Source organism: Octopus sinensis, linkage group LG27 (genome assembly GCF_006345805.1).
Source record: "Octopus sinensis linkage group LG27, ASM634580v1, whole genome shotgun sequence".
NCBI classification, from domain to species: Eukaryota; Metazoa; Mollusca; class Cephalopoda; order Octopoda; family Octopodidae; genus Octopus; species Octopus sinensis.
In genome coordinates this window covers 8,740,382-8,766,334 of record NC_043023.1, presented here as the reverse complement: position 1 = coordinate 8,766,334, position 25,953 = coordinate 8,740,382, and the positions used below count along the sequence as shown (strand labels likewise).

The 25,953-nt window shown below is 40.1% G+C and overlaps 1 protein-coding gene across 1 annotated transcript in view; it reads left to right on the top strand.

Moving 5' to 3' along the window:
- LOC115225510 (adhesion G-protein coupled receptor G6-like) overlaps positions 1-25,953 on the top strand; it is a 223,454-nt gene that overhangs the window by 77,382 nt on the left and 120,119 nt on the right. The window lies entirely within an intron of this gene.

The following is a 25,953-nucleotide window of genomic DNA, read 5'->3' as shown; positions in this document are numbered from 1 at the left end:
CCCGAGGCTATAGTAGAAGACACTTGGCCAAGATGCCACGCAGTGGGACTGAACCCGGAACCATGTGGTTGGTAGGCAAGCTACTTACCACGCAGCCACTCCTGCGCCTATTGTCTCATTTTCGTAAAAATATGCTTATCAGTCCATGCTATGTAAGTGCAAATCCCTCATTGTGAAAGAAAGTCTACTAAACAGATTTCATCTAGTAAGAGAGCCCATGTTGTGGCTCTTTCCAAATTCTTCCAGCATTTCTATTGATATTACATTTAATCTTTCCGTTGTTCGTTCTTACATTCTTTCATTTGACCAGTGAGGGTGCGTCGCTAAGTGGTTAGGTCACTTTGCTCAAGATTCTAAATTCGGCCATTCAAGAGTTTGGACCTGGAGATCTCCATTTCCAGCGACTTCGAGGGCCACCTCACAGTGGTGTCGGGCGTCAACGAAGAGCCCTCGACTACAACAAGACGAACAAAGTTTTTTTTCCTAAGTCCGGGGTCTCCCACCCCTAAGCCCTAGACCATCGCCTAATAACCCTTACCCGTCTTGTTGCTTAACAACAACAACAACAACAACAGATTCTAAATTCGTGAGGTCGACGTCGTCAGGAAGACTCTTTATTCCATATTGTCCCCTTCCGCTCAGCTGGCAAAACCGAATGCTACTTTTACTTTAGAAGGGCCAGCTTTGCCACATTCTGTTCACGTTAAGGGTACCTGTGTCTCTGGAGTCCTCATCCACTTGCATCTTAATTTCACGATCAGGATGTTCCGTTCACCGAATCAGCTAGAAGGTGAACCAGTTTTCATTTGACAATGATTAACTGTCTCAGAAATACCAAGAAATGAGTGATAATAATATGACGGGCATATGGCGTAGTGGTTAAGAGCACGGGCTACTAACACCAAGATTCCGAATTCGATTCCAGGCAGTGATCTGAATAATAATAATAATAATAATAATAATAATAATAATAATAACAACAACAACAACAACAACAACGCTATCGAAAAATACCTTAAGAATGAGAACCCAGGTTCGAGATTTCCCCAAGACACCTGATGAAGGCTGGAGGGTATATCAGCCGAAACTTTGTATTAATAACAAACAAGATGAGGAGAAATATCCTTCAAATGTAAATAATGTAAATAACTTTTATTTCGTCAAACTGTAATTTTGTAAGACATCTTCCACCCATCCGCTCGCCTTTATATAAAGTGTTAGCGCACCCCATATGTCTATGCTAGATTCCTGTTCAACATTCTTCGAATTTTTTTTATCCCTTCGAGCCTTTCTATCTAATCAGGCAATTTTTAGGAAGAGGGGATTCAGTCGATATCATCGATCTTTATACTTGACTGTTCCTTTCGTTTATCGACCCCAAGAGGGATGAAAGTAAAGGTTGAACCTTGTCATCCACTCAGGAGTCGATGAATTAAAGTAACAACCGAGTATTGAGATCGATAGTATCGATTAACCTCGCTCTCTCTAATACTTGCTCAACTCGTCACAGAATCGTTAGCACGCCGGACAAAATGCTTGGCGGCATTTCGTCCGTCTTTACTTTCTGAGATCGAATTCTACCTTTCACATTTCGAGATCGATAAAATAAGTACCAGCTGAGCACTTTGGTCAAAGTATTCGACTAAGACATTCCACCAAAATTTCAGGCCTCGTGTCTGTAGAAGAAATAATTATTATTGATATTATCACGATGTAATGATGAAGGCGGCGATCTAGCAGAAAAGTTAACGAGGCGGATAAAATTCTTTGCAACATTTCGTCCGTCTTTTCATTATGAATTCATATTCCACAGAGGTCGATTTTGCCTTTAATACTTTCGTGGTCAATTAAGTTTTTTGTTCCTTCTCGAGCCATGGCTGACACATAATCGCCGGTTTCCCGGATTCCTTGGCGTATAGATTCCCCACCTGGACAGGACGCCAGTCCGTCGCAGGTGAGCTGCAAGATGCAGGAGGAAAGAGTGAGAAAAAGTTGTGGCGAAAGAGTCAGCAGAAGTTCGCCATTACCTTCTGCCGGAACCGCGTGGAGGTTAGGTGGTTCGCTCATAGACACACACATCGCCCGGTCTGAGATTCGAACCCGCGATCCCTCGACTACGAGTCCGCTGCTCTAAACATTAGGCCATGTACCTCCACTAAAGCCTAACCACGGGCGCCGAGGGAAGTTCCGAAGAATATGAAAAGTAAGTATAATTTGGTCTCTCTTATTCTTGCCACCAACAAAAACGATATTGTCATAATGGGGATAGTCACTAACAACACTTACACCAACATCATCGCTATGTACATCGCCACTCTTAGGATAGACATCATCTTACATATCAACTCCACTGTCATCATCATCATCATCGCAAGTATGTATTCCGTGTGTGTGTGTGCGCGCGTGTATCTATCTATCTATCTATCTATCTATCTATCTATCTATCTATCTATCTATCTATCTATCTATCTATCTCTCTCTCTCTCTCTCTCTCTCTCTATATATATATATATATATATATATATATATATATATATAGTATATGGAATTTGATTTAGTATTTCTAAATTGAATTCTTTTTCCTTGTAAGTTTGGATTTTATTCCCTCAAATAATAATTATATATATATATATATCACCTACCCATCACGTCCCCGCTCAAAAGAATAACTCAGAACGCTTCACTTTCGATTAATGTTTCACGCATGCGTAGAATTCTACTGAAACAACGCATGTCAAAAATATCAGACCACCACCAGAAATCCCGACATGCTAGAAACAACAGCTAAACGACATTATTTCTGGAAAAAACATCCCCGCTTTCAAAAGAGCTAAAAGTAAAATGTTCCAAAAAAGTTAAAAATTAAAAATTTATTGGTGGGGAGGTTTATGGTTATTAACATTTTGAAAACGTGTTTTGGGGGCAAAATCTTAATCTCCTATATCAAAAGCGGGAAAAATATGAGGGGTGGGAAGAAGTAAAATTTCTAAATACACTCATCACAAATATGAATTGCAAAGTTATAAAATATCATTTAAATCGAAGTTGAGCTGTAATTTTATAATTCATTCTGAATTTTACCGTGTGTGTGTGTGTGTGTGTGTGTGTGTGTGTGTGTGTGTGTGTGTGTGTGTGTTTGTGAGCGCGCTAAATAATTTTTTTGTACATAGGCGCAGGAGTGGCTGTGTGGTAAGTAGCTTGTTTACCAACCACATGGTTCTGGGTTCAGTCCCACTGCGTGGCACCTGGGCAAGTGTCTTCTGTTATAGCCTCGGGCCGACCAAAGCCTTGTGAGTGGATTTGGTAGATGGAAACTGAAAGAAGCCCGTCGTATATATGTATATATATATATATATATATATATATATATATGCGTGTGTGTGTTTGTGTGTCTGTGTTTGTCCCCCTAGCATTGTTTGACAACCGATGCTGGCGTGTTTATGTCCCCGTTACTTAGCGGTTCGGCAAAAAGAGACCGATAGAATAAGTACTGGGCTTACAAAAAGAATAAGTCCCGGGGTCGAGTTGCTCGATCAAAGGCGGTGCTCCAGCATGGCCGCAGTCAAATGACTGAAACAAGTAAAAGAAAAGAATAAAAGAAAAGAATATCTTTCTGAATTTCAAAAGAAGAAAAACTCACGGACTCCAGCCATGACTGCGAAGCAGCAAACAACTCTGCACGCGTATCTTTTGCGTTGAACACGCAAGTAAAACATTTATGAAAATGTACACATAAATAAGTTATGTTTGCGACTATCTATATGATTGATAGAAAAGTTTGTGTAAAATGAAATTAAATCCAGGTTTAGTGTTTAGACACAGATCGATCAAGTTAGTAAAGATTTAACAGTTATGTGACAGCATTGGTAAAACAGTCCTAAGTGACAAAACAGTTGATTACCAACGGAAACTTTGGAAATTGTGATGATAAACAAATGATTTCAACAACTCCTCACCACCACAAAAAATAATTACTCTTCTAAAAAGATTGACATTTTCACTTTGTATCACATTTTCATTAGAATGTATGAAGACATTGTGTCAGGAATTATTGAGTTTAAAACTTAATATTTGATATAGTTTTCTCATTATGTTTCCAGGTTCAAATTCCGAGCACGAAATAAGACGTACAGTAGCAGAAACGAACTTATGAAGGAAAATCAAGAAAATGTGTCCAAGAGTATTCTCTGATTATATTTTACGTCAAAAAACTAAATGTTCTTATATTACAATTAAACTCCGTAAATATATTCTAGCGGCAAATTTCATATTTACTATTTTTTGCTTTATATATATAATAAATTATTAAATAAATCAAACATATGCATATATACAAACATATATGTACGTACCTACCTCTACATGTATATATACATGTATATATGGGTACAGGGCACCAAAAAACGTTGAACACAATGAGAAACGAAAACATAAACACAAAACCAAGGAAATGGACATTTTTCTTAAACAACGAAAAAAAAGTACAGGACATACAAGACAAGGAAAATTCCCCTTCTTCAGTCGCCTTTGTTTCATCTACTCCACGTTTCGAAGGTCAAGGTGGTACATGACTTTAATGAAACAATCCTTCCCGTGAAAATCAAATTAAATAAAATTTGAAATTTTTTTTGTGGAGGGGTAAAAATGGTAACAAAAACAGGAGAGTAACGACAGTACAAAATATAAACAGTAAAAGACAGGACAAGGAGAATAACAGTAACACAAACAAGAAGGGCTGTTAAGCCGAACGAGATAAATTTTTTACGAACGCTATTTTTTGAGAACGGCAAGAAGCAACAGAAAGTGCCGTCACTACATATATATATATATATATATATATATATATATATATATATATATATATATATATATATATATATATATATATATATATATATATATATATATATATATATATATATATATATATATATATGCTCGTGTATATATATGCTCGTGTATGTGTGCATGTGTATATTTGTGTGTGCGTGTATATTCAAGAGTCACCTTCTATTTTCTTCTTATATTGCATCAAACATACATTTACATAACGTAGCTTTATTTTTGTCTATTGATAAAACGCTGCGCAACTAAGAGACTCTATAATGTAATTTTAAACCAGGCTACATACCTGACGAGTGGCCGAAAGGCAAAGATCTGAAAATCTTCCCGCAATTTAAAATCTTTCCATATTTTCTAATTGTAAATTTCACTATTGACTTCTTTTTCAATGTAATATTTAAATTCTTCTGAATAAAGTCGTATGTTACTTATACTTTATGGAAATTCAGCTTAATCTATAATAATAATAATAATAATAATAATAATAAATAATAATAATAATAATAATAATAATAATAATATATTAATAATAACAATAATAATAATAATAATAATAATAATAATAATAATAATAATAATAATAATAATAATATACCAAAAACGTGTAATGAAAAGAAATATAACAAGTAACTGCAGAATATGTGGAGATGGACAAGAGACAATAAATCATATTATCTCTGGCTGCCCAGTCCTGGCTAAGAAGGAATATATTCACAGACACGACAGAGTTGGGACCTACATACACTGGAAGCTATGCCAACATTATGGAATAACAACAGAAAAAAGATGGTATAGGCACACACCAGAAAAGGTCACAGAAAACGAGAAAGCAACCATACTCTGGGATATGCCGATACACACAGATAGAGAAATTAAGGCCAACAGACCAGATATAGTTGTCAGAGATCATGAAGAAAAAAATGCTTTCTAATTGATGTATCAATACCAGCAGATGACAACGTGTCTCTAAAAGAAATGGAGAAACTTTCAAAATACAAAGACCTGGAAATAGAGGTAACCAGAATGTGGAATGTAAAAACAGAAACACTTCCTATCATGGTAGGTGCATTAGGCATGATAAAAAAATATTCAGACAAATACATAACAAAAACACCAGGACTTACAAACACATATAACATACAGAAAATTGCACTGCTAGGCACTGCACATATCCTACGCAGAACACTTTCCATACAGTAACCATCAGAGCATCACAACAAATCACAGCACATACCCAAGGCACACAGAGCTGCGCTCCGTAGTGAAGTGAAAGCACGCTATAAAAAATATACTACTGAATAATAATAATAATAATAATAATAATAATAATAATAATAATAATAATAATAATAATAATAATAATAATAATAATAATATGTGGCAAATATGTGGCCCGCAGCAAACAAGCTGATGTTGACCAGAAGCAAACCCATCAGTGGCTACGGAGCTCAGGGCTAAAAGCAGAGAGCGAAGGTTTCATCCTGGCTGCTCAAGATCAAAGCCTATTAACCCGGAACTACCAGGCCAATGTGATGAAAAATGGAGCAGACCCAAAATACTTAGAAGATAGATAGACAGAAAGATTCTGCAACGACATGATTAAAACAGTGGACCACCTAATCTCTGGATGTAAAGTCTTAGCACCAGTGGAGTATAAATTAAGACATGACAGAGTTGGCCAATATCTACACTGGTTAATAAGTCGGCATTACAATATCAAAACTGCCGACAAGTGGTATAATCACCACCCTGAGGCTGTAACTGAAGGAGAAAATGTAACCATTCTGTGGGACTTTCCAGTACATACAGACCGAACCATCAAGGCCAATAAACCAGATATTGTTATGAAAGACCAAAACAATAAAGTTTGCTTATTGATCGACATGAGCATCCCCTGTGATCATAATATCTCAGCGAAAGAGTTTGACAAGCTCAGAAAATATAAAAACCTACTCATTGAAATTGAGAAAATGTGGCATCTCAAAGCGGTTACAATACCAGTGATCGTAGGAGCACTAGGAATGATCAAGAAGTGCAAAAGATTGTCTTAAATGGTACATCACACGTATTGAGAAGAGCATTGTCGATGTGAGAATTATTACTACCCATGTATTTTAATTTAACTTTAAAAAAAAAATGAACGAACTATTGAGTTTAGTTTAATGGCCTACCAATGTATACTATGAGTTTCTTTGCCCTAGGAGTCGGGAAGACACTCGGCAGGAAATGGAAGCAAATTTGAAACGGGAAAAAAAATAATAATAATAATAATAATAATAATAATAATAATAATAATAATAATAATAATAATAATAATGATGATAATAAAATCAGATATAATAAAAATCAGTCTTAAAATACTTATGTCTTTGGAAAAGCCAAGATATTTCGTACATTGTTCTCATTATATTTTATCGCGACTATTGACATGTTGGAGCATGCATAGAGGGAATTTCGTCAAACGAATCGACGGCAGAAAAAAATTAGTCTGGTACTTATTCTATCTAATTTGCGGGGTCGTGAATATACCAACACTGATTGTGAAAGTCTGATCGGGGGACATACGCAAGCCACATAGAAGTTCGAGGTCATCCACCCGAGGTGCTTGCACAAGATTCATGGTATCACCTGGCAAGAAAATGTAACCAATACAAAAGTTTTGAGATAAGCAACAATTCCGAGTATGACAATAATTCTGTACAAAAGGAGAATGATATGGCGTGACGTACATGGATGAGAAAAACATCTTAATCAGTTGTTTTATAAGCTGGCTCACAGGAGGAGATTCAGAGGTCGACTGAAGCTGAGATTGAAGGACATAAGTAAGAGCAGCCTGAACACGTTCGACATCGAGACAAAGACAGAACAGCAAGGAAAACCTCAGTGGATAAAAGAGTCCAACAGCTCGAGAAAGAAATAAAATACTTATTTCTTTATTACCCACAAGGGGCTAAACATAGAAGGGACAAACAAGGACAGGCATAGGTATTAAGTCGATTACATCGATCCCAGTGCGTAACTGGTACTTAATTTATCGACCCCGAAAGGATGAAAGGCAATGTTGACCTCAGCGGAATTTGAACTCAGAACGTAACGGCAGACGAAATACCTGTTTCTTTACTACCCACAAGGGGATAAACACAGAGAGGACAAACAAGGACAGGCATAGGTATTAAGTCGATTACATCGATCCCAGTGCGTAACTGGTACTAAATTTATCGACCCCGAAATGATGAAAGGTAAAGACGACCTCGGCGGAATTTGAACTCAGAACGTAACGACAGACGAAATACGGCTACGCATTTCGCCCGGCGTGCTAACGTTTCTGCCAGCTCGCCGCCTTCTAAAGAAATAAAAAACAAAACGGAAAGAAAGACAACACACATCAGCCCTGCATCACCTTACTTGATTTCAGATTTTGCAGCTGTTTCCGTTTCCGGGTCTGTTCCGTTAACTTACGGGTCGGACCACGTCGTTGTATTTACCCGGTGCATATCGCCACAGACTCCCGGCGACTGACGGGATCGGTCGCGGCTACGTCCACGTGTACGTGGGCGATACCGCGAGCTTCGATTCGTTCTTACAAGATCGGGCACGGTAGCGCGGCGGAGCTCTGGGCGACTGGCGCAGGCCTGGCGCAACCCTGCCGCTGGCGGCGTCCCCTACCTATACTAGCCGCAGTTGTCATCAAACATAAGAAGGACGAGGCATGAGAGTTAAGTTAATTTTTTGGCTCAAAAAGCAAAAAGCAAGGCCATGTAGGGAGACATGGAGTTATGTACAGGGAGAGTGTTCATGCAAAGAGTTCAGGCCATTTCTGGTCAAGAGAGACTTTGAACCGAGCGGTCGTTGGCATCTTCACTATCTCGCCCGGCAGCTTATTCCACCGATCCGCAACCCGGACGAAGAAAGCCCCTCTCCTTCGATTGAGATGAAATCGTCGCAGATAGAGCTTTTCGGAGTGACCCCGCAGCCGACGCTCTGGAGCAGGAGTGAGGAACAGCTCTTTCGAGAGGTTACACTTTCCGCTTATGATGTTGTGAGCGAGATTGAGAGACGCTGAAGAGGAAAAACTGAGTACTTATTAAGACACACTGCTTTGCTTAGAGCCGCGCTCAAGACGTAAAGAGCCATGTATAGACAGAAAGACCGACAAGCAGGCAAGAAGTAGGCAGAGACACAGAAAGTGAGGGGCAGATAAATTGTTAGATAATTAGATAGGTAAACAAAGAAAGAGAGAGAGAGAGAGACGAGGTGGGACAGGGATTCAGAGAACGAAAGAGACAGATATATAAATACTTAGAAGATAGATAGACAGAAAGACAGACAGAAAGATAGATAGATAGATACATACATACATACATACATACATACATACATAGTATGTAAGCATAGAGATAGATAGATAGATAGATAGATAGATAGATAGATAGATAGATAGATAGATAGATAGATAGATAGATAGATAGATAGACAGATACATACATTCATACGTACATAGAAAGATGGATGGGTAGATAGATAGATAGATAGATAGATAGATAGATAGATAGATAGACGGATAGATAGATAGATAGATAGACAGACAGATACATACATTCATACGTACATAGAAATATAGATGGATAGATAGATAGATAGATAGACAGATAGATAGATGGATAGATAGATAGATAGATAGATAGATAGATAGATAGATAGATAGATAGATAGATAGATAGATAGATAGATAGATAGATAGATAGATAACTTTTTATTGTAGCCACACAGGGCTAAACACAGAATAAAAATGGACGAAATAAAATGTAGAATTTTTTTTTCGAGGTGGGATGGGTGGGGCATACAAAAAAAAAACGCTTGATTGGTGTATAAAAAAGCATATATATATATATATATATATATATATATATATATATATATATATATAAGGTTCACAGTTTAGGTGTAGCCTTGGAAAGAAAAACCTACAAAAAAGACCAAAGTAACCTCAGACAGTTCGAAAATGAACACATGAGTAAGTCGCCTTACTTGTCGTTGTCTCTTTTGGTTACAGATTTATGCTTAAAATAGTGTCGTCTTTCATACTGACCATTTTTGCCACTTTTACCCACTTTTTATTAAAACATTCGTTCGACAAAGCCTTCCTCTCTATTCTCATCCTACTTTTCAAGTGGTACTTGAAAAAGTTGACGAGAGACTGACCAGAGAGGAAGGTGTTTGTTTGCACTCCTTTCAAACGCGTCCACCACACACATTCTTTCGCCATAGCCATCAGCGTAACGAAAACCGTTTTCCCTTCCCGTTAAAGGAAGGTGGTGGAACAACACTCACGATAGACTCGGCCGATAGGCGGGCCCGACCTACACGTGACAACAGCTCTTCGACGAAGGTCCACAGCTCTGAAATATCTGGACACTGCACGAGTGCGTGCAGAACGGTTTCGTCGCTCTGACCGCATCTCGGGCAGGTCGGTCCGGTGATGGTTTTCGAACCGTGTCTGTAGCTCTTCTCTCGAACAGGTAGTGGGTCTCGATAGCACTGCCAAGCCAGGGATTTCTGGAAGTTATCCATAGGCCCCATCCACACACTACATTGGAAGAGACAAGAGGCAAGAGGGAAGGTCACTTACTCATTTCGAAAGTTTCATTTTCTTCTTTTTCTTTTGTAGTGTCTTTGAGGAGGTTCTTGTATAGTTTTTTGGAGAGGTATCGTTGAAACCCGCCTACCGCATTTGGAAATATTGTTTTCAGTGTATGGTGTTGTGTTTGTGTTATGTGTACAATTCTTATGTGTTTCGGTGGTGTGGTTCGCGGATGATTGTTTGTCTTAAAGTCATCTTCACAGATGTCCGTGTTGGATGCAATGTAATCCATTAACTTTTTATTGTCTGTGTCTATTGCAGTTAGTTGTGTGTGTGGTTTTGCGGGTTCATTGATTTTTTGATTGTCTTGGGGGATGCTGTCCGGAGTTATATATCTCCCTGCTTTACTTCCTTGTTTGGTGGGCTTTTTCTATCTTTTCCTTTTACCTCCTGTGGCTATTTGCCATTCCGTCGAACTTTCGTCGTCCGACGAATCAGAAGGGAGTAAAGGCAAAGCATTTGCGTTAATATGTATGCTTGTAGAAATTGTTGATGTTTTGTGCAATGTTTGCGTTGTTGTGGTGTTAGGGGTAGAATTTGTCTTCTCGTCACTGTTTTCTGTCTTTTTAATTGTCGTCCTCGGTGTTGGTGTTGGTCTATTTTTTGTTGGTTCAGCATGTTGAATTGGTTGCGAAGTCAACGGTGATTGTGTTGGTACTGTTTTTTTTCTTGGTGATGTTGGGGTTTGTTTGCTGGTTTGTTGTTTTTCTTGGCATTGTTCCATAATTGAGTGTGTTGGTGTTGGCAACAAAGGATTTTATTTGTTTACTGATTTGTTCTTTCTTGTTTTTTCTGTACCAGATCGCACTTGGCAATCAACTGTTCGGGGCTGCCACATTTGTAGCATCTAGGCTTTTTGCCTTCTGCCACAACATATAGGCATTGCCCATTCTCCAAGTGGATCTTATCCGGTAGGCTCTCGATAGAGGCCCCCTCAATCTGGATGGTCACCACTATTGTCTTCCCACCCCAAATGTCGCCAGGGTACATGGCGGTCTCCAAAATATTAATATTTTAAAAATGGTAACAGATTGCCCCTGTTATCCATTTGTTAGGAAGCTCTGGAGGTACATTTTTAATTGTGATTCGACTCACTCTCTGGTTTTTGTAGTATGGGACCATGATGATTTCATCATTTCCCAGAGACTCAGTAGAGTGAGCTTTTGCCACTTCCTGGTTAGGGAAGCGGACCACTACTGTGTTAAACTGGGGACCCCAGTTTATATATTCTTTTTCTTTCATTATGTTTTTTAAGCATTTTTCTACATCAGTTTTTGTAATCTGTTCATTTAGTTTCTTGTTTTTTCTAATAATTTTATATATAATTGTCTTATTTTCTATTTCTTGCTTTATGTGTTGAGGTGTATGCAGCACTAAATCTTGTCCACGGGTTGTAAAGAGAGCTCTTGTTTCTATGAGCTCTTCATTTGTAAATGTTACGATCTCCTTCTTCTGTCGAAAAGTCTCAGCGAAATTTACTGTTGTTGATTTTTTTGTATTAACATCTTCACTATTAGATAGTTCATTTTTATTGTTGTTCTTGTTGTTGCTGTTGCTTTTGTCAATAGTTTTCGTGTGAGTTTTATTTTTATTATTTATGTTGGTCGTGGTAGTGGTGGTGGTGGTGGAGGTTGCGGTGGTAGCAGTAGTAGTCTCGTGGTTGCTGTTGTTAGTGGTGGTGGTAGCGGAGGTGACAGGGCTGTTACCGCACGTGGTTGCAGCGTTCATTTCACCGATATTCATATTTGCACTTTCCGTGCGTACGTTCTTTTTTTTCTATCGTTTCCAGACTAGGAAAATGCTGTTCTATAAAAGAAAGCGACCAGCGTTCTACAATAAAATTTCTAGACATTTTCTAATGTCGAGAAGAAAATTACAGAAATGAAATGGGGTTGAAACTGCCCCTAGGGGCGAATTCCTCCCTTGGAAAAGCACTCAAACGAAAGTTGGTTGCCTTACACACCTTATTTGCAAAAACGTACACAAAAATTGGGCTATAAATAGTCAAAATAAACGATTACCTTCGGAGCCGAACTGACATCACGTCCGTCAATAAACAGATAGGTAGATAGATAGATAGATAGATAGAGATAGATAGATAGATAGATAGATAGAGATAGATAGATAGATAGATAGATAGATAGATAGATAGATAGATAGATAGATAGATAGATAGATAGATAGATAGATAGATAGACAGACAGACAGACAGACAGACAGACAGACAGACAGACAGACAGATAGATAGATAGATAGATAGATAGATAGATAGATAGATAGATAGATAGATAGATAGATAGATAGATAGATAGATAGGTATATTTCACTGGTTATGTTATCAGTATATTAAAATGAAATAAATAATTCTAGATCAATAGATCAATCAAACAGACGAAGATGAAAAGAGAGAAAAGAAGAAATGTAGAAAAAGAATAAAAGAAATAAAAAGAGGAAAGAGAGAAAAGAAACAAATGAATGAGAGAAGAAATCAATAGACTGATTAAAGTTATCAGGAAATTGATGGAAGTTAGATACAGAAACAAGTTCTAATCAATAAATATTAACCTGTAATCGATTTGACGCGCTAATTCTGAACAAAGTCAAATTGAAGTGAGCAAATTTTTCAAATCGCATCTTTTAGGATTGTGACGTCATAATATCTCTTGTAGACCTTTTTGACTTAATTACTGACAATTCTTAATGAATGAGTTTAATGGCGATTTCATACAACCTGACATACTCTTTTACTCTTTTACTTGTTTCACTCATTTGACTGCAGCAATGCTGGAGCACCGCCTTTAGTCGAGCAACTCGACCCCGAGAATAATTCTTTGTAATCCCAGTACTTATTCTATCGGTCTCTTTTGCCGAACCGCTAAGTGACAGGGACGTTAACACACCAGCATCGGTTGTCAAGCAATGCTAGGGGGACAAACACAGACACACAAACACACACATACATATATATATATATACATATATACGACAGGCTTCTTTCAGTTTCCGTCTACCAAATCCACTCACAAGGCACTGGTCGGCCCGGGGCTATAGCAGAAGACATTTGCCCAAGATGCCACGCAGTGAGACTGAACCCGGAACCATGTAGTTGGAAAGCAAGCTACTTACCATACAGCCATTCCTGCGCTTATATTCAAAAGAATTCGATTTCGATGTTCTTTCCATATTTAAATTAGATTCAAATTTTCTTAAATATATACACACACAAAATATATAGTGGTTAGGGCAGCGGACTCGCGGTCATAGGATCGCTGTTTCGATTCCCAGATAGGGCGTTGTGAGTGTTTATTGAGCGAAAACACCTAAAGTTCCACGAGGCTCCGGCAGGGGATGATGGTGATCCCTGCTGTACTCTTTCACCACAAATTTCTCTCACTCTTACTTCCTGTTTCTGTTGTACCTGTATTTCAAAGGGCCGGCCTCGTCACTCTCTGTATCACGCTGAATATCCCCGAGAACTACGTTAAGGGTACACGTGACTGTGGAGTGTTCAGCCACTTACACGTTAATTTCATGAGCAGGCGGTTCCGTTGATTCGGATCAACCGGAACCCTCGTCGTCGTAACCGACGGAGTGTTTCCATACAAACAACAGACACACCTACGTAACGTGTGTTATACTACACAGAAATCGGATGTAACATTTTTACAAATGCGTAATTTGAGGTAATTATGGGAACTAATTATAGCGGATAGAGTAACTTTGTAGAGGTTTCTTCGGTGTCTTCACAATGTTGTTTAGCCACAGGTCAGCTCTGTCTGAGTAGATAAACAATCAAATATAGGTTGTGTTTGGTGGTTAGTATTTATTTTATGACAGGTGAAAAAAAGAGAAAAACATTATATTAGATGGGAAAAAAACAAGGGTGGAATGAAAAACATAAAGTCGCAATTTCATATTAGCAGCACCAGCGAGAAGGCCATGGATGGATGACAGAGAAATATAGAAAAGTGTACATTGGAGTGGGAAGCAACAATTGTTTTGATATGAAATAACTGAGTTCTCAGGACAAACACGAAGTTAATATTACGTTACACACATTTGAGAAGATTTATTTGATAAAAGAAAGGCTCCAACGAGGAAAAAATGACATTTGATCATTTCTGACAGTTTTGTCGCTTATTTCGACGAAATAGTTTATCGGTGCAAATGATTATTCCGCAGCAAATAAATCTCACGCGCCGACAAGACTTAAATGAGGATTTAAATTAAGTTAAAAAATAGATCAATAGAAGGTGAAATTAATTGATTTCTACGCTAATACAAAAAATAAATATGTCTTATTTTATATAATGTGGTCAAAGTTACAGAGTGACTCAAAGACTGGAAGTTTCGCTTATTGCCATTAACAGTCTAAGCAAATATACTAAGCGTGTTTCGTTATTTGTGCTTACGAATATTTTAAATACTTTTCAAAATATTTCTGTTGTCAATTCATAGTCATTCGTAACATTGCCAACATTTCATAAAAGACATCGACATAAATGGTTTTCATACAGAATAATATTTCCAAACTTGTTTTGATCGCTTATGAAGAAGAAAAAATTATTAACGAACAACAAACAAAGCAACTGCCTATGCGGCCAGGGTGTTTGTAAGGAATAGTCACTCTTATTACATCCCTTTACATAATTGTGGTTCTCTCCCTTTGACCGTTATTATTCAGGTTTGGAGAAAAATGCGTTTTTTTTTTTTCGAAAACCTTTGAACAAATTTAATTTTTTGTACTTTCTAATTTCAGTTTCATACAAAGAACAAATTGTTTCGTAAAACATAAATTTACCCCCCTATTTTCCTCAGATTTTCCCCTTATTTTTGCTTCCATTTGGATATTATCTTTTGATAAACAAACCTTGTTTTCATTTTGAGTTTCTTGCAATTTTTGGCAAATTCCCAGTTGCAGAATTTCTTTAGAAATTTGTTGTGCAATATCATATTTATATAATTTCCATCCTATATGTGCTTGGAATAACCTGATGGAAAGGCAAATAAAACAATCTAAAAAGATTTTCAATAAAATACTATCGAACTTTCAACATGTCCCCTGATATTCCGTAAAGAAGCCATAATATTGAGATGATACGTATATTTTAAAGTTGATTGTTTGAGATATATCCTGCTACAAAAGTACTATTTGTTTTGTATTAATTTCTTATTTTGGTATGCATTTAATTGCAAAACTGAAAAGCTTTGTTAAAATTCCTCCTTAGCGAAAATCTCGTCATGATAAAAACATTTCTGAGGGCATTTCTGAACCCAACACCATTAAATTAAGGTGGGACTAATTGTGTAAACCATGACAAATAAAATGTTCTCCAATGTTATGAATAAAGATACAAGAGTACTTATTCAGAGAGTAAGCTGTAGAAGAAGCATTTTGGATGGGAGAGGAAACCTAACTATAGTTTTGAAAAATCAGTATACCAAATTTTAATGTAAACCAAATGAAAATTATGTTGAAAATTTTCCTCCTGTGTGATCTAACAAGTGAATCGCTGTACTTATAGACCCTACTACGTCTGAATTCATTGAGCAGGTGCCAGCTGTGACTAATGGTAAACCAATGAACTATACCACCCATCCTGGTATTAGCACTGCTTCTCAGGGAGAGGACGACTAGGGTCAGAAGTGAAACCAAAATCCCCAGGGCCCCTTTGCTTAACTCGATTCATTCACAAGAAGAGGGGAAGAATTTGAAAGCGACGAGGGTTCCACAAAAAAATTCCACGGGTGAATTTAGCTCCAGTGACAGATCTTAGAAGCGTCCGGTTGAACAATGACTTGAACATTATTCCGGACAACATTATGAAGGGTGACGCTACCGGGAAGGTAAGAAACGTTGTGCAATTGGTACAGCAGGCTTTCCAACATAATTTGGGCTTGAAGGAAAGCAAGAGCAACAAGCAGGACAGTTTCCATAAGAATCAGCGTCAGGTGGCAGAATTGAGGAAAGAGAAAGACAGCTTAAATATGGTGGAAAGAAGCATACGGTGAAAGAATAAAATTAGTTAAGTTAAGTTAATTTTTTGGCTCAAAAAGCAAAAAGCAAGGCCATGTAGGGGGACATGGAGTTATGTACAGGGTGGTGTTCATGCAAGGAGTTCAGGCCATTTCTGGTCAAGACAGACTTTTAACCGAGCAGTCGTCGGCATCTTCACTACCTCGTCCGGCAGCTTATTCCACGGATCCGCAACCCGGACGGAGAAAGCCCCTCTCCTTCGATTGAGATGAAATCGTCGCAAATAGAGCTTTTTCGGAGTGACCCCGCAGCCGACGCTCTGGGGCAGGGGTGAAGAACAGCTCTTTCGAGAGGTTACACTTTCAGCTTATGGTGTTGTGAGCGAGATTGACATCACCACGGTGTCATCGTTTTTCTAGAGAATAAAGGTTGAGCGTCTTCAGCCTTTCTTCATAAAACAAATGCTTGAGACCAAGAACCATGCGGGTAGCCAGCATCTGGACTCTTTCGAGATGAATTAGTTTTGAAGCAACTGAGCGCGGAGTTACGAAGCATTCTGCTCCACCTGCGCACGACAGAATCATATTGGAAAAGAGAGAGAGAAAGAGGGACAAAGAGAAATAGAAAGAGACCAAGAGAGGGAGAGAGACATAAATGGAAAGGGAGAGGTGCAGACAAAGGAAGGCCTTTATAAACTTCAAGTTCGCGCTGGAGATTAATATACTGTACGCAAGGCGAGGAGAGCAGAGTAACATCTGTGAATGATGTCCCAAGAAGAAATATCCCTCTCTTCTGGTGGAGAGTTATCTTTTCTAGGGACATCATGCACAGAAGTGAAGGGAGGTGCCCTAGTCTACTCAGGATGACCCCGAAAGCACATCAGAGATCGGCAATGAGGAAAAGGCGAACAACTCACTTTCTGTTGTTTGGTTGGATCTCGACAAAGCGTAACTAAGCGTGTCCTACCAGTTACTTCTAAATGAAATGGATTACTCCCAAGTACCAACGGACGTAGTTGGACTAACAATGTCCCACATGTATTCGTTGAGGCTGAGATTTACCGTGGGAAATTTCACAACAAAATGGTAGAGTAGAAAAGGGCATTATGTTTGAATACCCAATTTCCGTGGAGCTAATTGTGGCAGCCACGAACCTATTGCGAGAAGTGGTGGGGAGCAGAGAACCGGTCCCGAAACTGACGGAAACATACGAAATCCACTATGCAGGGCATTCAAGAAATCCTACGATTACTGAAGGTAGCAAAATAAAGGTAGAAAATCTACCGTCCTCGCAGATTTAGAGGAATCGTGGCAAAACAATGCTCTGAGATCCATACAAACACAAACAACCACCACTAAAATTTATGTGAATATAATCATAGAAAAAGAAATTTAATTACGAAAAGGAGCAAAACATGGAATACAAAACAATTGTAGACTTATTTAACTTCATTAATGATCTTTCCTCTGCAGCATGCTTAAGGAGTCTTATGACCGATAATTAAAAAATCAGAGAATTTTGGAGGAGTACTTTTCCTCTTTCCAGAGTTGTAATTACAAGTGTTTGAGAACTGGAATGGTACAAAACGGCAGAAAATACAGAGGCAAAGTAAGATAAGAAAAAGATTCGTTATAGTAAAAAAACAAATTTTAGCAAGCATATAATAATTCTCAAACTGAAAAAAATCTATTTAGAGCAGATGAGAAATGTAATTTCACAACTAAATCGAAATACAAACTTTAAATTTTTTGATCATATATAAGTAATGTACTTACATGTTCTCTCACAAAGCCATTCCGAAGTCTCCGATGTCGAACTGAACAATGAAGCTTTGGGGCCGCAATCTATAAAAATGTGCGTGAGCGCGCATGCATCTGTTTCTTTAATGGCAAATGGTCATTGATAGGTTATTCGCAGAAAACGACCTCAGAGAATTTGAAACCAGAGAGAATGGCTTCTATCTTTCTATCTATCTCTTTATTTTTCTGTCTATTTATCGTTACACAAACACACACACATGTATATATAAATATGTGTGTGTGAGTGTGTATGTGTGACTATCTATCTATCTATCCATCAATCAATCAATATACATATGGATAACTAGAAAGATAGATATACACATATCTATATATGCGCAATACATAATTAATCAATAAGTTATGACTTGTCCAGAAACTTCTTGGGGAGTGTTGGCTTTCATATCAGTTGCTTTTGTGGTTTTTTCTCTCTTGTGTTCTTTCGCAATTCCCAGAATAATTTTTGTTGCTTCTGGGACTGACCAGCTACTTGCAGACTAATAGCTACTTGCTTTTGGGATTGACTAGCTTCAATTAATTGATGTCATCAAAGTAGTGAAAGATCAGAGTTACACATAAATGAGAATCCGATAAATATTTTAAAAGGTCAGTGTATATTTGTATACTGGGAGAGGACCCCTTCATACAAGATTGCCAGGATCGAAATGGGCCTTCTTCTTTGAAACATCCGGTACCCTCTGTTGTAGGGTGCTTCTTGATACCGAGGATGAGGGCGACAATTGCCAGTTTTAATATAGAATAAATCCGTGTGTCGGTCTGTCTGTTTCTCTGACAATACTTCAGTGTCTGTCTGTCTGTCTGTCTGTCTGTTTCTCTGACAATACTTCAGTGTCTGTCTGTCTGTCTGTTTCTCTGACAATACTTCAGTGTCTGTCTGTCTGTCTGTCTGTCTGTCTCACAATGGACGGACGCTAGTCATATCGGCTCCACGTAAGTTGGCCACTTTTACATGTTTAAAACTCCTTGATGTCAAATATTTTGTTTTAATCGTTGTGCAAGTTCATTCACTAAAAAACCTGAGAATTACTCACGTAGAATTCCGCCCCTGTATGGGCGAAATTACCAGAAACTTTCAAAACTTTCGTTGGTTTTTTTAGCCATTTTTCATTTTGAAAATGGCAACTAGAAACCACGTAGCTAGCCCGCCAGTCATGCAGAACGGTAGCGAAGCACTATTGCTACCACTAGCTGCTAAACCTCGCAGCTTGAACACCGCTGTCACCACCATCACCACCACCAACAACAACAACAACAAAACTAACGTCGCATTCACCATCGCCGCGACCAAAACATTAACTTAGATTTCCCCCCACTCACTACACCACTTGTCGATGATAAAAGGACGGAGAAAGGGATTTCAAAAATGAATACAGACGAAAACATGAATGCCAGTACCACCACCATCACCAACAACAACAACAACAACGAAATGGGCACAAAGCCGCCTACCAAAAACAACACCGCCAACACCAACACCACCACTACGACTTCAACTGCTACAACTAACCCTCCTGCGGCTAACACCGCCAATACCAACACCACTACCACGACTTCAACTGCTACAACTAACCCTGCTTCTAACACCGTCAAATTTAAGACGAATTTTGCGGATGTGACAAAACAAAAAAGAACAATTGTAAAATTCACCACACAAGAAATAAACGGCACAAAAGCACTCTTCACCAAAGAAGGAGACAAATTGCACCTTCACATTCCACAACACATCGTGGAAAACACAAAAAAAACAATAATTTATAAAGTAATAAACAAGAAAACAAGACGAACAGAAAACGCACCGCAGGAAAAAATCGAAAAATGCCTTCGTCCTGCATGGGACTCCAAGGAATATATCAGTTGGGGAACCAAATTTGGTACAGTCCAAGTACGTTTCCTCAACGAAAATTTAGCAAAACGTTTTTCCACATTGGAGCTGCATTCGGACGACTTGGTAATGATACCAGTCTATTTAAACAAAAGGGTCACGAAAGTCCAAATAAAAAATATACCATTTGATGTCGAAACACAATGGTTAGTCTCTGCCATCTGCTTTGAAATGACAGAGACAATGTCAGAGACAAACATCCTGGAAATCGCGGTTCTAGGAGAGAAAGACTATGTGGGCAAATCAATCGAATTCCTGCTTCAATTGGATGAAGCAGCAAGATAGAAGATACCCACCACTATAGAACTGCCAGGAGGCTACAAACTCTATGTAGTGGTAGAGGGCAGGCGACCACGCTGCTATTTGTGTGGAAGTGAAACACACCTGAAAAAGACGTGCCCAACCACTGCACACCAAGAGCAACAACAACAACCACTACCACAACCAAAGCACTCAGGAAAAAAAGCTCTACTACCCACACCACCATCAACACAGAAGACGACAAGAGAAGCACACCAAGCTAATCCGTCATCAACCAAAAACCACTCAACACCTGAAAAAATACCAACACCACCAACAACAGCAAAAACCAAAGGAACAGAAAAACAAAGAAAACACACACAAACTGATCCCCCATCCCTTATACCGCACTCAACACACACAAACACTCAACAACCAACAACAACGAAAACAACAACACAACCACTTACACAGACATACATAGAAGCCTACAACATACCCCTACCCCCTACTGATTCCTCAGAAATTTCGTCGGAAGACGAAACCAGTGAGGAATGGCAAATAGCTACAAAAAGAAGGAAAATAAAGAGCAGAAACACAACCAAACCAAATGCAAACACGAACATAGCAGGGGGAAATACATCTCCCGAAGACATTTCAAAACCCAACACGAACAACAGCCACACCAACACCACAAAAATATATGCAGCAAACATGCTCACACCAAAAACACAAATTTGATGGAATACATCAAATCAAAAACAAACATAACAGAAGATGACATAAAAATAAACAATCACCCATACACAACACCACCAGACCACATCAAAATATTACACATCTCCAAAAGTCTGCACCACACATTTTCCCCAGTGCGGTTGGTAAATGCCAAAAATATCTCACAAAGAAACTGTACTGGGATCTCCTCGAGGACAAACCAACGGAGGAGAAAGCAAAATCTTTCGAGCAGTAAGTAACCCTCTGTTCCTTTCACTTGTATTCTAATTCATTAGGACTATGATCAAGATTGGTTGTGTAAATGCGCGTGGCTTGGGGTCCCCTTGGAAACAAGGATACCTCTTAAATGACATAAAGTCACATAAGTTAGAAATCATAGCCATAAGTGAGACCAGACTCCACAATCCGCGGGCCCTAAACACCATGTTTAGCAGACAGTTCAACATTTATTTTTCCCTCTGTCTCCCGAAAATGGGCGGTAGTGGCATCGCGGTACTTTTTCGCAAGAGTCTGGATCTCAAAGTAAGGACAATATTCGTAGACCCGGAGGGTAGACTGGTCGTCCTGGATGTCGACGGCAGCAATGGGTGCGCTTTTCGACTCGTATCAGTCTACGCACCGCCCTTAACAGGTCGGGCGGATTTCTTTCAACGTCTAGAAGTATTCTTGGGAACGTCTCGTCCTTTACTCTTAGTGGGGGATTGGAATGTTACCTTGGACACGCACGTAGACTACGTGGGTAGAGATAGGAATAGACAGGGATGCAAATGCCTCAGAGACCTGCTCAGACGCTTTCAACTGTCTGACAGGTTCCGACTAGACCACCCGAATGCGCCAACGTGGACATGGAGCAACCGCATCGGGTCGTCGAGATCGTATCTAGATAGGATACTGTGTAGAACAGTAGACAGAGATAGCATAGGATGTCCACAATTCCACATAGTCAGCTACACGGATCACAAACTTGTGACATGTACGCTAGACTTAGGTAAGACACTTAGGCAGGGTCCCGGATACTGGAAACTAAACGCGTCTTTCCCATCGAGACAGGTTTTCAGAGACCGGATTAGCACACTAGTAAAGAGGGCTTTGACGGGAGCCATCATCAACAACAAATAGTGGTTTGCCCTCAAGAGAGCAGTAAAAGCAGAAGCGATTAGGTACAGCAAAGCACTAGCCATAGATAGAAATAGAGTTGAGGGTGAGCTAGTTAAGAAGCTAGAAGAGGCAATTAGAAGCGGCATCGCATCCGACGTTTTGGCGGCGAGGTTGGCCCTCGACCAACACTTCAACGCCAAACACGAAGGATGTGCTGTCAGAGCTAGGATGCGTGCTCTAAGGAACGAAGGTGTTGGAGCCGTGAGAGAGGCCCGGGTGGCAGAGGCGCAACAAGGCAACAAAGCTACCATTCGGTGCCTGGTAGATGAACAGGGGCGCGAATTGCTCGAGCCAAGTAAAATGTGTGAGGCCTTTCAGCAGCATGTTGCCCGACTGTTCGGGACGAGTTTAGGGCAAGAACGTAGGGTGGACTTCAGTGCCTACCTACATAGCCTACCACGACTCTCGACAAGAAAGGCAGGGTGCTGCGAAGGTGCCATCACGGCGGTGGAGGTGCAGGACGCGATGGCAGAATGCTCGAGCGACAAATCACCGGGTTTGGATGGTCTACCCTACGAGCTTTACAATTGTATGCCAGACTTGTTTGGAGATCTCTTGGCGGCGGTGTACTGCAACTGGCAGCAAAACGGGAGCATTCTTGGTTTTGTGAGCCGAGGAGCCGTAACACTGCCGAAGAAAGATCTAAACAAGGGAAATGTAATAGATAACTTTAGGCCCATCACTCTGCTTAATGCAGACTTGAAAATTTTAGCCAAGGTGCTAGCCAAGAGGTTGGCGCTTGTCATCGAGAAACTGGTCGACAAGGCGCAAACATGCGCCGTGCCAGGCCGGACCATCCATGACAACCTTCACCTGATGCGCTACATCATAGACAGGGTAGTTAACGAAACTGGCATGGGTGGGGCGCTGATCAATTTGGATCAATCGAAAGCTTTCGATAGGGTAGACCATCGATACTTGGAGGCGGTCCTCAGAGCGGCTGGCTTCGGTCCCGTCTTCCGCGGCTGGATAGCCGCTTTGTACAGAGGCATCCGTTCGGTAATTCGCGTGAATGGACATCTATCAAGACCCTTCGACATCGCACGTTCGGTCCGTCAGGGATGCCCCCTCTCGTCGCTTCTATACGTATTGACTCTCGAGCCATTATTGCGGAAGCTGGCAACTTTGAGGGGCATCCCGCGAGAACTGGGATGCGGGACGAGCGTGTCTGCATACGCGGACGACGTCGCCGTCATAGTGTCTAGCCACGAGCACATCGAGCAGGTCGGCGAGACACTGAAAAACTACGAAGCGGTGACAGGAGCGAAAATCAACCGGGAAAAGTCAGTGGGCTTGCGACTAGGCACCTGGAGAAGCAAGCCCATGCCGTCCACCAGCGCCTCCGTCGTGGGACGCTGGACCGACGGCTCGGTTGAGTTGCTCGGGGTCTGGTTTGGTCCGGACCTCCAAGTGGAGAAGAACTGGAACGAGATAACGAGTAGGGTGGTCACTCTCGCCCGGCAATGGGCCGAGAGGAAACTGTCCCTAAAAGGTCGGGCGGAGGTGGCGAACACATACATCGCGTCCGTCATCTACTACCGCCTGACCGTCGTACCTTGTCCCGACCCTACCATCACCAAACTACAACGCATTCTCTTTCGCTTCTTGTGGAAAGGATGCGTCCCGATGGTCAGGCGATCCATTTGCTGTCAACACCCGTTAAAAGGAGGACTGGGCATGCCGTGGTTGATGATGCGCAGACAAACGCTGAGACTGCGACATCTCAGGCTCTTCGTAGACGACGGTGAACAGGTGTGGTCGCCGTTTGGGAGGCACGCTTTCCCGCAGCTCGTCTCCATGACCGAACTGCAGTTGTGGATCAAAAAGAGGCCGAGGAAGGGCGAATGGCACCGCGAGTGTCGCGTTGCTCTCAAGCAACTCTGCCGTCCTGGGTCGACCTTGAGTGACTTCAACACAACCAAAGCATTCTATAGGGGATTAGTGGAGGGGAGGTACGACGACGAGCTCGGGGCGAACCTGGACGTCGACGAGGAGTACCTGACCCGCCTGTTCAGGACGACTTTCGGGCCAGGGCCCATGGACAACTTCCAGAGATCCCTGGCCTGGCAGTGTTACCGAGAAGCGCTACCCGTTCGGGATAAGCTCTACAGACACGGCTCGAGAAACACGGGGCCGACCTGCCCGAGATGCGGTCAGAGCGACGAAACCGTTCTGCACGCACTCGTGCAGTGTCCAACAATTTCCGACCTGTGGCCTTGTGTCGAACAACTGCTGTCACGTGTGGGACGAGTCGGTTTATCAGCTGAGTCTATCGTCAATATTGTCACGCCTCCTTCCTTCAAACGGGAAGGAAGAGCTATTTTCATCATCCTTGTGGCTATGGCGAAAGAATGTATCTGGTGGACGCGTCTGAAAGGATTGGAGACAAACACTTTCCTCTCTGGTCCTGGTCAATCTTTCATCAACTTCTTCAAGTACCACTTGAAAAGGAAAGTGAGAGTAGAGAGGCAAGTTTTGTCTAGCGAATGTTTTAAAAAAAGATGGGTGAATGTAGCAAGGATGGCATGTATGAATGACGAAGCCACCTTGAGCATAATCCTATGAACCCAGAAATTGAAAACAGAGGGTTACCCACTTGCAAACAAATGTGGTAACATATAACAATATTGACCAAGGTTACCGTGGTCTTTTTCGTAGGCTTTTCTTCCCACGGATAAACCTTACTTGCTTTCCCCTTTACACCATATATCATAACACTGTGATACACGATTCCTATTGATCGTTCTTTTTTTTTCCTCTTCCCCTTTTTTCCCCTTTTTCTTCTTTTTTCATATCTCTTTTCTTTTGTTCCTTTCCCTTTTTTTTCTTTTTTCTTTTATTCTTTTTATTTTTATTCTATTTTTTTTTCTTTTTTCTTTTTTTTTTCTTTTCTTCCCTTTTACGATCCCTCTTGATCGAAAACCTACGCCACCCCCTTTTTTTCATCCCCCAAAAGAAAAGCTCTACCTCGTAACTTGTCCCATCTGTGTGCAGCCCTGTGTGGCCAATAAAGAAACTTATCTATCTATCTATCTATCTATCCATTCATCTATCTATCCATTCACCTATCTATCCATTCATCTATCTTTCTATTTATCTATCTATCAATGTATCTCTCGATAGATAGCTCGATCCAGATCTCTTATTTATCCATCGATCAACCGATTCAACTCTGTATTGATCAACTGACCGATAACTCCCTATCTATCCAAACATCTACCTATCTTTTTAACCACCCGTCAATACCCGTTTCTCTCTCATCCTTTTCCATATTTCTTTCCTATCTTTGTGTCTTTGATTGATCCCTTACTTACTCATCTGCTGATTCAAATCTAAATTTGTCTCATTTTAATTAATTTACTGATAAATTTTACGGATAATTCCTTCATTTTACTTGTTCGCTTTTTCTCTCCCTTTCCACCTTTCTTCCTGATTTCTTTCTTTTTTTTAATTTCGTTAATTGCTGATTACCCCTTTCATCTTCTGTATTCATTCATATAGTTATCTCATTGAAGCCAATTTATCCTTCTTTCTATCTTCTCTTTCCTTTTCTATCTTTTCCTTCATACTTTCCTCCTTTGCATATTTACAAATATAATTAATTTTTGATTACCAATCCCTTTCTTCCATTCATTCATAAAATTGTTTCAGTTAA